Below are 12,228 nucleotides of genomic sequence, written 5' to 3'. Positions count from 1 at the left end.
GAATCAACTTTAGGGGTGACAGTGTTGTTTATTCAACATACCACCAGTACAAGCTTTAGCCTCTATTCTGTGACTGATGTACCACCTATGGTGATGGAAGCGTTTGAAATGTAGACATCTGCTCACAGGGATCAGGACTGAGCCAACCACCTCATTTTACAGAGGTCAATGAATAGCTGACAGATGATAATATGTTTCAGTCACTACTGATTGTGTGCCAAAGCTGAACCAGAGACTTACTGTCCTGGTTAAAAGTTCAGTATCTCCATGATAGCTTTTGCCATCCAGTTCTCCATGATAGCTGGCCACAAAGGTTTTTAAAAGTACATCTCTTCTTTCATAGGCTGTTATACCTAATAATAATTTCCCAATCTAAAGGAAACACTTCTTGAGAGCCAGGTTTTCTTATTCATATCAGAAATCTACCATCCCCTTAGTAGCAAAAATCTGAGATTCCTAAAGTCCATTCATCTCAGAACTCTCTGAATATAAAAAGGAAGCAAGGGGGTATGTTTAGCCTCTGAACTGCTAGTGTGGTTCAGCAGGAAAAGTGGTACTCTAATGTATAATTAATCTGCATACAATAACTCAATGAACTTGGGAATCACTGATAGATTGTGACACTGCATTCTAAGGAAGAAAGTATTCACCCCATGGTCTGGATCTGACAGAACTGTAACTGTAACATAATGTGATTAGTCGTTATAATGACAAATGTTACTAATAGTGACATTTCATCTGTTTCAGATACATACATGCATAACAAAGGCAGAATTTTCATAGTTCCCTTCGGTTGCTTTTCCTCACTCTTTTTGTCATGATGAGGGTTAGGGCTGAGTTCTTTTTAATTAAAAAGAAATTATTTTTCACTTTTTATTGGACTAATTGAATTTGCAGAAATATTCCAATACATTTTTTGTTCTTGATATATTATTAAGTAAAGTCATATGGCAGAATGGATGAAAAGACATTTGAGTATTTGAAAGATGATCGTAAAAGTCAGGCTTTCATGCACTTAATTAAACTGCTGTCTTTAATTTTGAATGCATTATTTCCACACTGGACTGATAATGTCTTGTGCATTGCCCTGCTTATCTTCCTCTGAAGTCAGTAATATTAAAATCTTCTTTTTGAAATTAAGAACCCAACAGCATTATGACTATACTGTTAATTGTTGAATTAACAACAGATATGGCTACATTTGCTCCGCTTAGCTAGTTCTTCACTTTCTTCCTATGGCTTATGGACCAATCAACAATACACACAAAAAGAGAAAAAGAAAATTGCTTCTGTCCATTTCAGTGATTTATTCTCAGACTGTTTTACTTGTAACTACTGTGACAAAATGTTTTGTTGATTTATAAAGACTTTCGAAAGAAGAATAGGCAAATGTCAAGGTCATAAATTGAAGCTTGTTAACAAGCATGCCATAAAAATGCAACAAAAAGCAAGTCAAAGTAAAATGGCTACAACACATCCATTGGAATTTTTATAAATTTTATAAATTTGATACTATTATGCCTTGGAAATAAGAAACATTCAAAACCCCATGATCTTTATTTGGCAATGAATTTGAACTAAAAGTCTCTCACTTGCATATTTTAATTCTAAAATAAGCCTTCCCTCAATTTATATTGTAAAATGTTGTAGCTAGAGGAAGAATTAATGCATTAAACAGATTATAAAAGGACAGTCCTACAAACCGTGGGGCAAGATTTGAAAAGCTCAGCTTCCATTTAGGCACCTAAATGAAGTAGCCTGTCCCACTGGGTGCTGAAAGCTTTGAACCTTTAGGTGCCTGATTGGGAGCTGTTGACCACAGAGATTTTTGGACAATCCTGCTCTGAATCACGCTAGCTATATAACTGAACGTAATGGCACTATTCCATAAGTAATGGCTACTACTGTGTGTAAGAATTTGTGGATCGGGCTACAAAAGTTAGTTTAATTGTTTATGAAAGTGAAGAGAATAGCTATCAGATAGGGACATTACTATTATAAGGCCAAATCTTGAAGCCCTCATGAGTGATCTTCAATGAGACTAAAGATTATCCAAATTGAGTAAGGTTTGTGGGACTGGACCCTTCATTGGTAATAATATAAAGGTTTAGGAGAATATCAGATCATGCTGCAATGGGAAGTGTACGATGTACGTTAGAACCAATAATGTCTTCATATCCTAATATTAGTTTACATTAGAACATTCTGACAGCAGTTGTCACTGAGGCAATAGCTACTGCTGTTGTGAGATGCACCAGTCAGGAAATGGAATAGGTTGGGTAGTTATGTATCATACCTTGAGGAGGTAGATAATATAATGTATGACTAGGCCCCCTGCCTGAGAGCTAGAGCCTACAATGAAAGGGGCCATTACAATAAGCAAATAGTGTAAAAAGGTATTCTTAGCGAAAATAAGTGATTTGAAAATGAACAGTCAGGAAATATGTTTTTTGGACCTGTTTTTTGCTCTATCTTGCTACTGTATTCTAACTTAATACCATGCAGTATCATTTTAGTGCTTCTAGTCTAAAGCTGATTTTTAAAAAAAGTTATATTCAGCTACAGAAACCTTTTAGGTTAAAACTCAGCAAATAAGAGTTTAGGTTTTAAACATGTAGGCATGAATTTGGAATCTGGTTTCCCATTTTAAAGCCAGTCAAGTAGTTGGATACCTACCAGACATCAGGTATGCCTGATACAAAATCATGGACATAGAATGGGAAGACATTTTTAATATCAGGTCATATATAAAATGGCACATTCACGCCCAGCCACTATCTTCAGATTGCTGGATGGCTGACCAATGTATTAATAGGAATGCAGAGTATTTTTTAAAAAGTTATTTTAGGGAAAACCTGGTCTCTGATTGGCTGAAGTACACAATAGCTCAGCTCACAAAACCATTGTGATGGCAGCAGGGAATAAATAACGATATTGTCAGCAACCGTCACTCAACTGTGCCAACATCCATCAAAAATAGTAAATCTACATAAACAATTTTCTCTAATTGGAATGATGTTATTGTAATGCACCATTGTCACATGATCAGCGTCCCCTGCTTGGAAGACAAATGTTTTGGCTTGGCTTCAGTATTTATGTAGCTGGAGGGGATCATTATCCCACGATGAGATTCTATTCTTTTCATGGAATCATTTAAAGGGATACTGACAGAATAGAAATCTTATCACAAAATAAAATTCCTTTACTATCAATAAACCAAAAGGATTTTAAAATTCCAGGGTATTTTTTCACACTTCTGCCTTTATTTTACTTGGGTTCATTTGGTGTGAAGCCAGCAAGACAGTTTCAGTTTCTTGTTGTTTGCGTTCTCTGGTTCTCGTGCAGAAATGCAATGCTGCTGTCTCTGGGCTTCCAGCATGGCAGGGCTATGCTCAGATCAGTAAGTGCAGATGTTTGCTTGAAATGTCATAAAAATGAATAAAAACATTTTGACTCTGATTTGGATTCTGTTATCCTCACGCTTATTCACTTTAAAAAAACAACAACAAAGCCTACGTCTGGGACCTAAGCACACTATATGGGATTTTCAAAAGTGCCTAAGACAGTTAGAAGCCCATCTCCCACTTAAAGTCAACGAGAGTGAAATACCTAATTCCCTAAGGAACTCTAGCCCAGACCCTCGAAGATATTTAGACATCTTTGAGCATCTGGACCCCTATGTCTGTATGAGAGCTAGGGCTGATTTATGGTTCTATATACTAAGTATAATGGCTGCCATTACCAGAGGGTTACATAAGCATGTGAAATTCTGTTTCTTATAGTTTCAACTTCAAACCTTGTGACATTGTCTGAGTTCATTTTGAATTTTGGGGTTTGTTTCAAGCAGAGACTAAAAGAAACCCCAAGGAACATACTACTGTGTGTCTGTGCTAAGCCTGTAGTTTTTAGGTCTCTGAAAGTGTTTGCACCAATGGCTGGAGGTGGACCAACCCTGCAGGTATGACAGAACCTATAAAGACTTGATTGCACGAAGACTTTCCCATTAAAATTTTCCAGTATTGCTGGCACTAGTTGAGGTCCACTTGTAGCAACAGTGGGAGAACAGGTTTAGGCAAAGTGCTATTGACTTTTTAATTTCCATAATGTCTAGACCTGATAAGAATAGGGCTGGACAACATGGTGGTCAAAAAGCCTGTAGCCACCTGAAGCCCTGCCTACCACAGAATTGCCAGCCTTGCTCTTAGCAATGAACCTGAGCCAATGGTTCATTGATGGAGCATTTTCAACCAAAAGGAAAATACTTCATAATACTTTACTCTCTTTCTTTCAGGCATCCCTTCCCCATCAATTGATAAGCCCTGGGACAAGCCCAAGGCAGCTGAGAGCTGCAGAGAAAAGTTTCCAGATGTGCAAATAACCCCCGAGTATGTCTGCCAAAGTTTCACAAGCATATCCAGAGCTTTGTAAATAAACAAATTTGAAATTTAAACTTAACGCAAAGTTGGAGTAAGCGTGAAGTTCAACTTGCATCTCTTATAGGCTGGGCTCTCTGGCTGGACTAAATCTCCCATGAGGAACACAGTCTCCCCTTTGACCAGGTGGCATGGTTCATCATGAGAGTCACTTGTTTGTAGTGCATCATGGGAGATATAGCTCAGACAGGGATCCTGGCCCAAATGGGAGAATGGGAGCCTCAGGTACCCGAACTACAAATCCCATGAGGCAATGTACCACTATAGGAAAATCCAGCTTAATCTTGTACAGACTTGAAATGAAACACTTCAGAATCAATTTTTTTCAGAACTTTTTACTCCAAGAAAAATTAAAATATTTCATTTTTTTGTCCCAATTCAGGATGAAAACAAATGTTGAAATTTCAGAATATCCCATGGTTTGGAAATTCCAATATTTACTCAGCTCCAGTGTAACCAAATGAGACAAAAGCCAGGAAATTCAAAGTTATGGCTGAGAATGTGTTCTTTGCTAATTTGATATTGTCAGCTTAACTTTGACCTTGCTGAGTTTTGACAGTTTTTAACACACTTTGAATGCAATTTAAATGCACTTTTTCTTGTTTGGAATTAGGCATTTACACAATGTTTTTAACTACAGGATTTCAAAGCACTTTACTAAACTAACCAAACCAGTTTGGACAAAATAAGAACCTTTGCTCAGTTAACAAAGTGAATCAAACACAAACATTATTTTTTGTATTTCTGAAAACCAATGGGGGAAAAATAGAAAGAAAGAAAGAAACTAAATACATTTTATGTCATGCTGTATGGGCACTGGGCCAGATCCCAAGTGGTGTAACCATCAGTGGGATTGATATACAGGATATGGCCTAGAGAGTCTATATGTTAGGCAATAGTATTGGGAATTAAAAGTGGAAAGATTTAAAAAATTAAATAAAAGGGAGATATGTATATTTATCAATACTTGATATCACATGAGAGGAGCAAGTTGTGTGGTGAAGACATCGGTACAATGCAAAAGGTATTTGACCATGTTACCATAGGCTTTGAAAGTTGGATGCAGCTGTAAATAATATAATTTGTTTAGTGGGATAGCTGAGGAACAAAGAACAGATAAACAAGACATAATCAATTTAATGAGGAAAATACGAGACACACAAATCAGAAAATGTTAAGACTGGGAGACAAGTTAATTAATGAGACTGCATATTTTTGCTTAGATTTAAAAACTTGTGATATTAAAGCACCAAATATATAAAATCTTCATTATTAGAGACATACATTTTATAGTCTACATTTTTGTCATTATAGGTATGGAACATTTTTCTAAGTCCCTTCAAAAACAATTTATCAGTGACAATTAGAATAAAAGAGAACTTTATTGCTGAATTATATTTCAAGCCCATCTCAGACCTGTGCTCTGGAACTGCTTATCAAATTCACTGTCATAAACGTACAGCTAAGGGTAGCCTAGAATTCCTCCGTACCTGTAAGGGGTTAAGAAGCTCAAATAGCCTGGTTGGCACCTGACCAACAGGACCAATGGGGAAAGAAGATACTTTCAAATCTTGGGAAGGGGAAAGGTTTTGTTTGTGCTCTTTGCTTTGTGTGTGGGGGTTCTCTCTTGGGACTGAGAGGGGCCAGACAGAAATCCATCTTCTCCAACCCATCCCAATCCAAGTCTCCAATATTGCAATCCATATAGGGTACAGATGTGGGGACCTACATGAAAGACCCATGAAAGCTTATTTCTACCAGCTTAGGTTAAAAACTCCCCAGGCACAAATTCTCCCTTGTACCTTGGGTTTAAGTAATGCTGCCACCACCAAGTGATTTCACAAAGAACCAGGGAAAAGGACCACTTGGAGTTCCTCTTCCCCCAGCAATCCCCCCCAAGCCCTTACACCCCCTTTCCTGGGCAGGCTTGAGAATAATATCCTAACCAACTGGTTACAAAATGATTAAAGACCCAAAACCCTGGGTCTTGGAACAATGGAAAAATCAGTCAGGTTCTTAAAAGAAGGATTTTATTAAAAAGAAAGAAAGGTAAAGATCATCTCTGTAAAATCAGAATGGAAAATACTTTACAGGGTATTCAGACTCAAAACACAGAGGATTCCCCTCTGGGGAAAACCTTAAAGTTACAGAAAAAAGGAATAAACCTCCCTCCTAGCACAGGGAAAATTCACAAGCAAAACAAAAGATAAACTGTTTTACCTATACTGGTTGCAATATTGGAGACTGGGATTGGGATGAGTTGGAGAAGAAGGATTTCTGTCTGGCCCCTCTCAGTCCCAAGAGAGAACCCCCACACAAAACAAAGAGCACAAACAAAACCTTCCCCCTTCCCAAGATTTGAAAGTATCTTCTTTCCCCATTGGTCCTGTTGGTCAGGTGCCAACCACGCTATTTGAGCTTCTTAACCCCTTACAGGTAAGGAGGAATTCTAGGCTTCTCTTAGCTGTATGTTTATGACATTCCCAAAGAAACTTCAGCCACTTTGGAGGATCTGACTATTATACAGGTCTCTAAGCCATAGTGTTGCCTGAAGGCAGAACCATATCAGGAACAACAGAGCAGAAAGAGTCTCACATCACACTGACATTACAAATGGTAGAAAGACTTGTGAAGTTATTTCTTTTGATTGCATTATGTTTACAGGCCTATCAAGTGAATCCATTAACTATGTCCTTTTGTGCCACCATGCAGAAATTACAAAGCCATTTAATTCTTAGGACAAAATTCTCTCCTCCTATTGCAATCAGTGAGAGCTATTAACACGCATCTGAGGGCAGAATCTGGCCTTTAAACACAGATTTTCTTTCAAGCCAACAGGCTTAATACTCAGCCACTCATTTAAGTTTCACCAACAATGATTTCTTTCTCAGAAATTAGAGTATTTCTATCACTTCCTTTAAAAAGTCTTTTTCACCCATAGTTTGCATTAAACTGTCAACACAAGGCCAAATTCTGGACTCGGTTGCACTTATTTAATGCAGCTATAATTCTACTTAAGTCAACAGTTGTACTGATGTAAAACCAAAGTTTTGTACATCCCCAAGTGTTTGTTCACTTATAATAGTAAGAATTAACATTCTTCACATGTAAGCAGTAAAAACTGTTGTGATTTTGAAGTCAATAATTCTCAGGACAATTAACTTTCCCTCACCCTGTCACGAATAAAGTTACTAAAAGCTGAAGTATACCTCTTTAAACACCTATGGATGAGATTCTTATCTCAGTTATACCAGCGTAACTGAAGGCAGTAGGGTTACTTGGATTTACACCCAAGTAACTCAGGCATGGTCTACACTGGGGAGTGGGGAAGGGAAGATCGATCTAAGTTATGCAACTTCAGCTATGTGAATAACATAGCTGAAGTTGACCTACTTATATCTACTCACCACAGTGTGTTCACTACAGTGAGTTGACTGCTGACGCTCCCCTGTCGACTCTACCTGCGCCTCTCGCTCCGATGGAGTACTGGAGTCCACGGGAGAGCACTCGGCGGTCGATTAGATGCGATAAATTGACTAGACGCGATAAATCAACCCCTGCTGGATCTATCGCTGCCTGCCGATCCGGCAGGTAGTATAGACATACCCCAAGAGTACAAGATAAGCCTGAGTTGGGCTCTTTGACTTTGGGCTTTGACTTGGACTTTTCACCAACTCACTTGCGTATTCTTAGCTTCCGCTTTGCCTGAAAGGGAGGGTTTTGGAAGGGCTTACAAGCACCACAATATAAGCTCCCTGGATTGCTTTAATATATTCCTCTTGTTGCACTTAATATTTTCAAGAAGGGAAGAGAACAGAAGAATGAAAGAAACACTTCAAAGGTCCCAGAAGTGTTCGGTGTGAGCCAGGCAGTCACACAGTGTAACCTTTGGATGGGCTAAGTAGCACATTCTCTCTGAAAAGAGGATACTGCAAATTCTGTTTTTGAAAATAACATTTGAAAACCTGCTGTAGGACTAAATGACTTTGAAAGTTTACGGCAAACATTCTAACTTTCCTCTTGTTGCAAAATTCTTTACCAGCCTCTCTCATCAATATTCGGCTAAACCCTGCACGATACGAACAAGAGATTCTCTGCAAGCTGTTTCTCTAAACAAGAAATGTGTGCAGGTCAGGTGGTTTGGCACTGACCTACCTGATCTGCAGGCACAAATCCAGTTCACGGGCAAATTCTGTTATTGCCATATGCGGGCTCATATCTACAAATAACCCACTGAAGCCAAGAGGACTTTCTGAGAAGCAACTCTTCACAAATAAAGGTATCAAATCTGGCCACACTGGAAAATCTGGCCCATAAATGCAATCCTCTGTCATTTTTCAAAGAATAGCTCCCAAGGTCTCAATGAACAAGAATTCATTTTTTGTTTTTTTGTTACATTTCTCTGGTACACAGATATATTCTTTCATGATATATGGAAATAAACAGCCCATAAAAGTTATAATCCTTTATTCATTCCAATATTCTAAGCAGATCATATTTTTGAGTAATTATATTTCAGAAGAGCAAAGCTCTGTCAGCATATCAAGTTGCTACTGACATATGCATCCGTCTTAAATATTGTTTTCAGCAATTTAATTTCTTTTTCTAATCACCAGTCCATGGTGACAAATTTAAATAATATTTTGTGTGCAATTTATATTTTATTGAAATTTAAAATGGCAAGAAAAGGACAAGTATTAAATTTATTTTCTCTTCTCAATTAATACAGCAATTAAGATAAGAGGTGTAAAACTGGCTTAATTGGGTTGCCATAGCAACTAATAGTCTTATTTCTTCCAAAATAACATGTTTTAGGTGGAATCAATTGGTGGTAATTTAATTATATACATCATGAAGCAAGAAGACAGATTAAGATACATGTAAAGAGAAATTTTAATTGCAAATTGTCACGCATCCCTTTGTTACTCCAGTTTTTCCTCTCTTCTGGGTGCTGTCTGTTTCTGTTCATCATCAGACACAATACTGAATAATCATTTTTCTTTTTAATGAATGAGAATATTGGCCCTCTGCATGTATTTTGGGGTTCATTCAATCTGGCCACTGTAAACACTGAAAAGGTTGTAATTGGAACCTTCTTCATCATTTCTGATTGATTTTAGTTTGGAATGTTCCATGGAGAAATCGAAACTGTGCCATTCAGCTCACCTGTATATACATAGAATCACAGAAATGTAGGGCTGGAAGGGATGTCAAAAGGTCATCAACTTCAGTCCCAAGCATTGAGGCAGGACTTAGATCATCTCTGACAGGTGTTTGTCCAACCTGTTCTTAAAAACCTCCATTGATGGAGATTTCACAACCTCCCTTGGAAGCCTATTCCAGAGTTTAACTACCCTTATAATTAAGGAGCTTTTCCTAATATCTAACTTAAATCTCCCTTGCTGCAGATTACTTCTTGTCCTACTTTCAGTGGACACAGAGAACAATTGATCACCGTCCGCTTTATAAGAGCCCTTCACAGATCTGAAGACTGTTCTCAGGTCCACCCTCAGTTTTCTTTTCTCAAGAGAACACATGCCCAGCTTTTTAAACCTTTCCTCACAGGTCAGGGTTTCTAAACCATTCATCATTTTTGTTGCTTTCCTCTGGACTCTCCCCAATTTATCCATATCTTGCCTAAAGTGTGGTGCCCAGAGTTGGACACAGTACTCCAGATGATGCCCCATCAGTGCCAAGTCGAATGGGACAATTACCTCATGTGTTTTACATATGACACTCTGGTTAATACACCCCAGAATTATATTAGCTAGTTTCACAACTGCATCACGTTATTGACTCATTTCCCATTTGCAACCCACGAGAGCCCCTAGGACTCTTTCAGCGGTACTACCACCTAGCTATTTATTCACGGCTTTGCAGCTGTGCATTTGATTTTTCCTTCCTAAGCACAGTACCTTGCACTTAGTTGTATTGAATTTCATCTTGTTGATTTTAGATCAATTCTCCAATTTGTTAAGGTCATTTTGAATTCTAATCCTGTCCTCCAAAGTGCTTGCAATCCATCCAAGCATATTCTCCACTCCATTATCCAAGTCATTAATGAAAATATTGAATAGTACTGGACCCAAGCCTGACCTCTGCGGGACCCCACTAGACACACCCTCTCAGTATGACAGTGAACTACTGAAAATAACTCTTTGAATATGGCCTTTCAACCAGCTGTGCACCTTACAGCAGTTTCATCTAGACCACATTTCCCTAATTTTCTCATGAGAATGTCACGGTGGGACTGCATCTAAAGTCTTAATAAAATCAAGAAATGTTTTGTTTACTGCTTCCCGCTATCCACGGCCAGTAATCCTGTCAAAGAAGAAAATTAGGTACACTTGGAATGATTTATTTTTGATAAATTGTTGCAGGCTATTCCTTATAACCCTATTATCCTCTACAAATTGATTGTTCAATAATTTGTTCCAGTATCTTCCCAGGTATCAGATAATTCCCTGCTATAATTCCCTGGGTCCTCTTTGTTCCCCTTTTTAAAGATAGATACTATGTTTGCCCTTCTCCTGTCTTCTGGGACCTCATCAATCCTCCATGAGTTCTCAAAGATAATTGCTAATGGTTCTGCGATTGTTTCAACTAATTCCTTAAGTACCCAAGGATGAATTTTATCAGGCCTTTCCAACTTGAATACTTCTACATTATCTAAACATCCTTTAACCTGTTCTTTCCCCATTGTGTCTTGTATTCCTTTGTTAATATTAAATTGTGTTGAATATTTGGTCACCATTAACCTTTTTAGTGAAGACTGAAGGAAACAGGCATTAAATCTCAGCCATCTTGATGTCATCAGTTATTAGCTCTCCTTCCCCTCTAATTAGAGGACCCACATTTTCTTTGTCTTTCTCGTCTCCTAATATATTTCTAGAACCACTAATTATTGCCCTTTATATCCCTGGCTAGATGTAGCTCACTTTGTGCCTTACCCTTTCTGGTTTTGTCCCGACATGCTTGTGCTCCTCTTTTGTGCTCCTCTTTCATAGTTCATCCACGCGTCCACTTTTTGTAGGGTTCCTTTTTGATTTGGAGGCTACTAAAGAGCTCCTGATGCTGCCATATTGGCCACTTACTATTCTTCCTGTCTTGCCTTCACATCAAGACAGTTTACAATTGTGCCTTTAACATTGTGGCCTTGAGAAACAGTCAACTTTCCTGAATTCCCTTTTCCCTTAGATGTTCTTCCTATCAGACCTTACCTCTACCAGTCCTCTGAGTTTGTTGAAGTGTGCATTTTTTGAAGTACATTTTCCAAATTTCTGGTGCTTTTATGCCTTCTTTTCCTTAGAATCATGAAATCTATCATTTCATGGTCACTTTCACCCAACTTGTCTTCCACCTTCTGATTTGCTACCAATTCCTCTGTCTTGGTCAGAAACAAGTCTAAAATGACTGCCCTGGTTACTTCCTCCATCTTCTGAAATGAACAGTTGTCCCCAACAATTCCAAAACCTTACTGGATATTTTGTGTTTTCCCATATTATTTTTCCAATAGATGTCTAGGTGGTTAAAGCTCCTTGTTACTTCTATTTCTTTTGTTTTGGATATTTCTGTTATTTGTTCTAGAAATGCCTCATCCACCTCCTTTTCCTGATTTCATGTTTTATACTAGACACTTACCAGGACATCCCTACTGTTTTTTTGCCCCTTTTATTTTTACCCAGGGACTTTCAACTGGTCTGCCTCTTCAGCTCCTCCTGGACCTCAGAACAAGTGGATAAATTCTTGATGTCTAATGCAACAACTCAATTTTTAGCCTGCCTCGTCTTCCTGA

General features: G+C 38.2%; 1 protein-coding gene across 1 annotated transcript in view; it reads right to left on the bottom strand.

Moving 5' to 3' along the window:
• CDH13 (cadherin 13) overlaps nucleotides 1–12,228 on the bottom strand; it is a 778,625-nt gene that overhangs the window by 29,974 nt on the left and 736,423 nt on the right. The gene's annotated exons all lie outside the window — the stretch shown is intronic.

Source organism: Caretta caretta, chromosome 12 (genome assembly GCF_965140235.1).
Source record: "Caretta caretta isolate rCarCar2 chromosome 12, rCarCar1.hap1, whole genome shotgun sequence".
NCBI classification, from domain to species: Eukaryota; Metazoa; Chordata; order Testudines; family Cheloniidae; genus Caretta; species Caretta caretta.
This window is presented reverse-complemented; position numbering and strand designations above follow the sequence as displayed.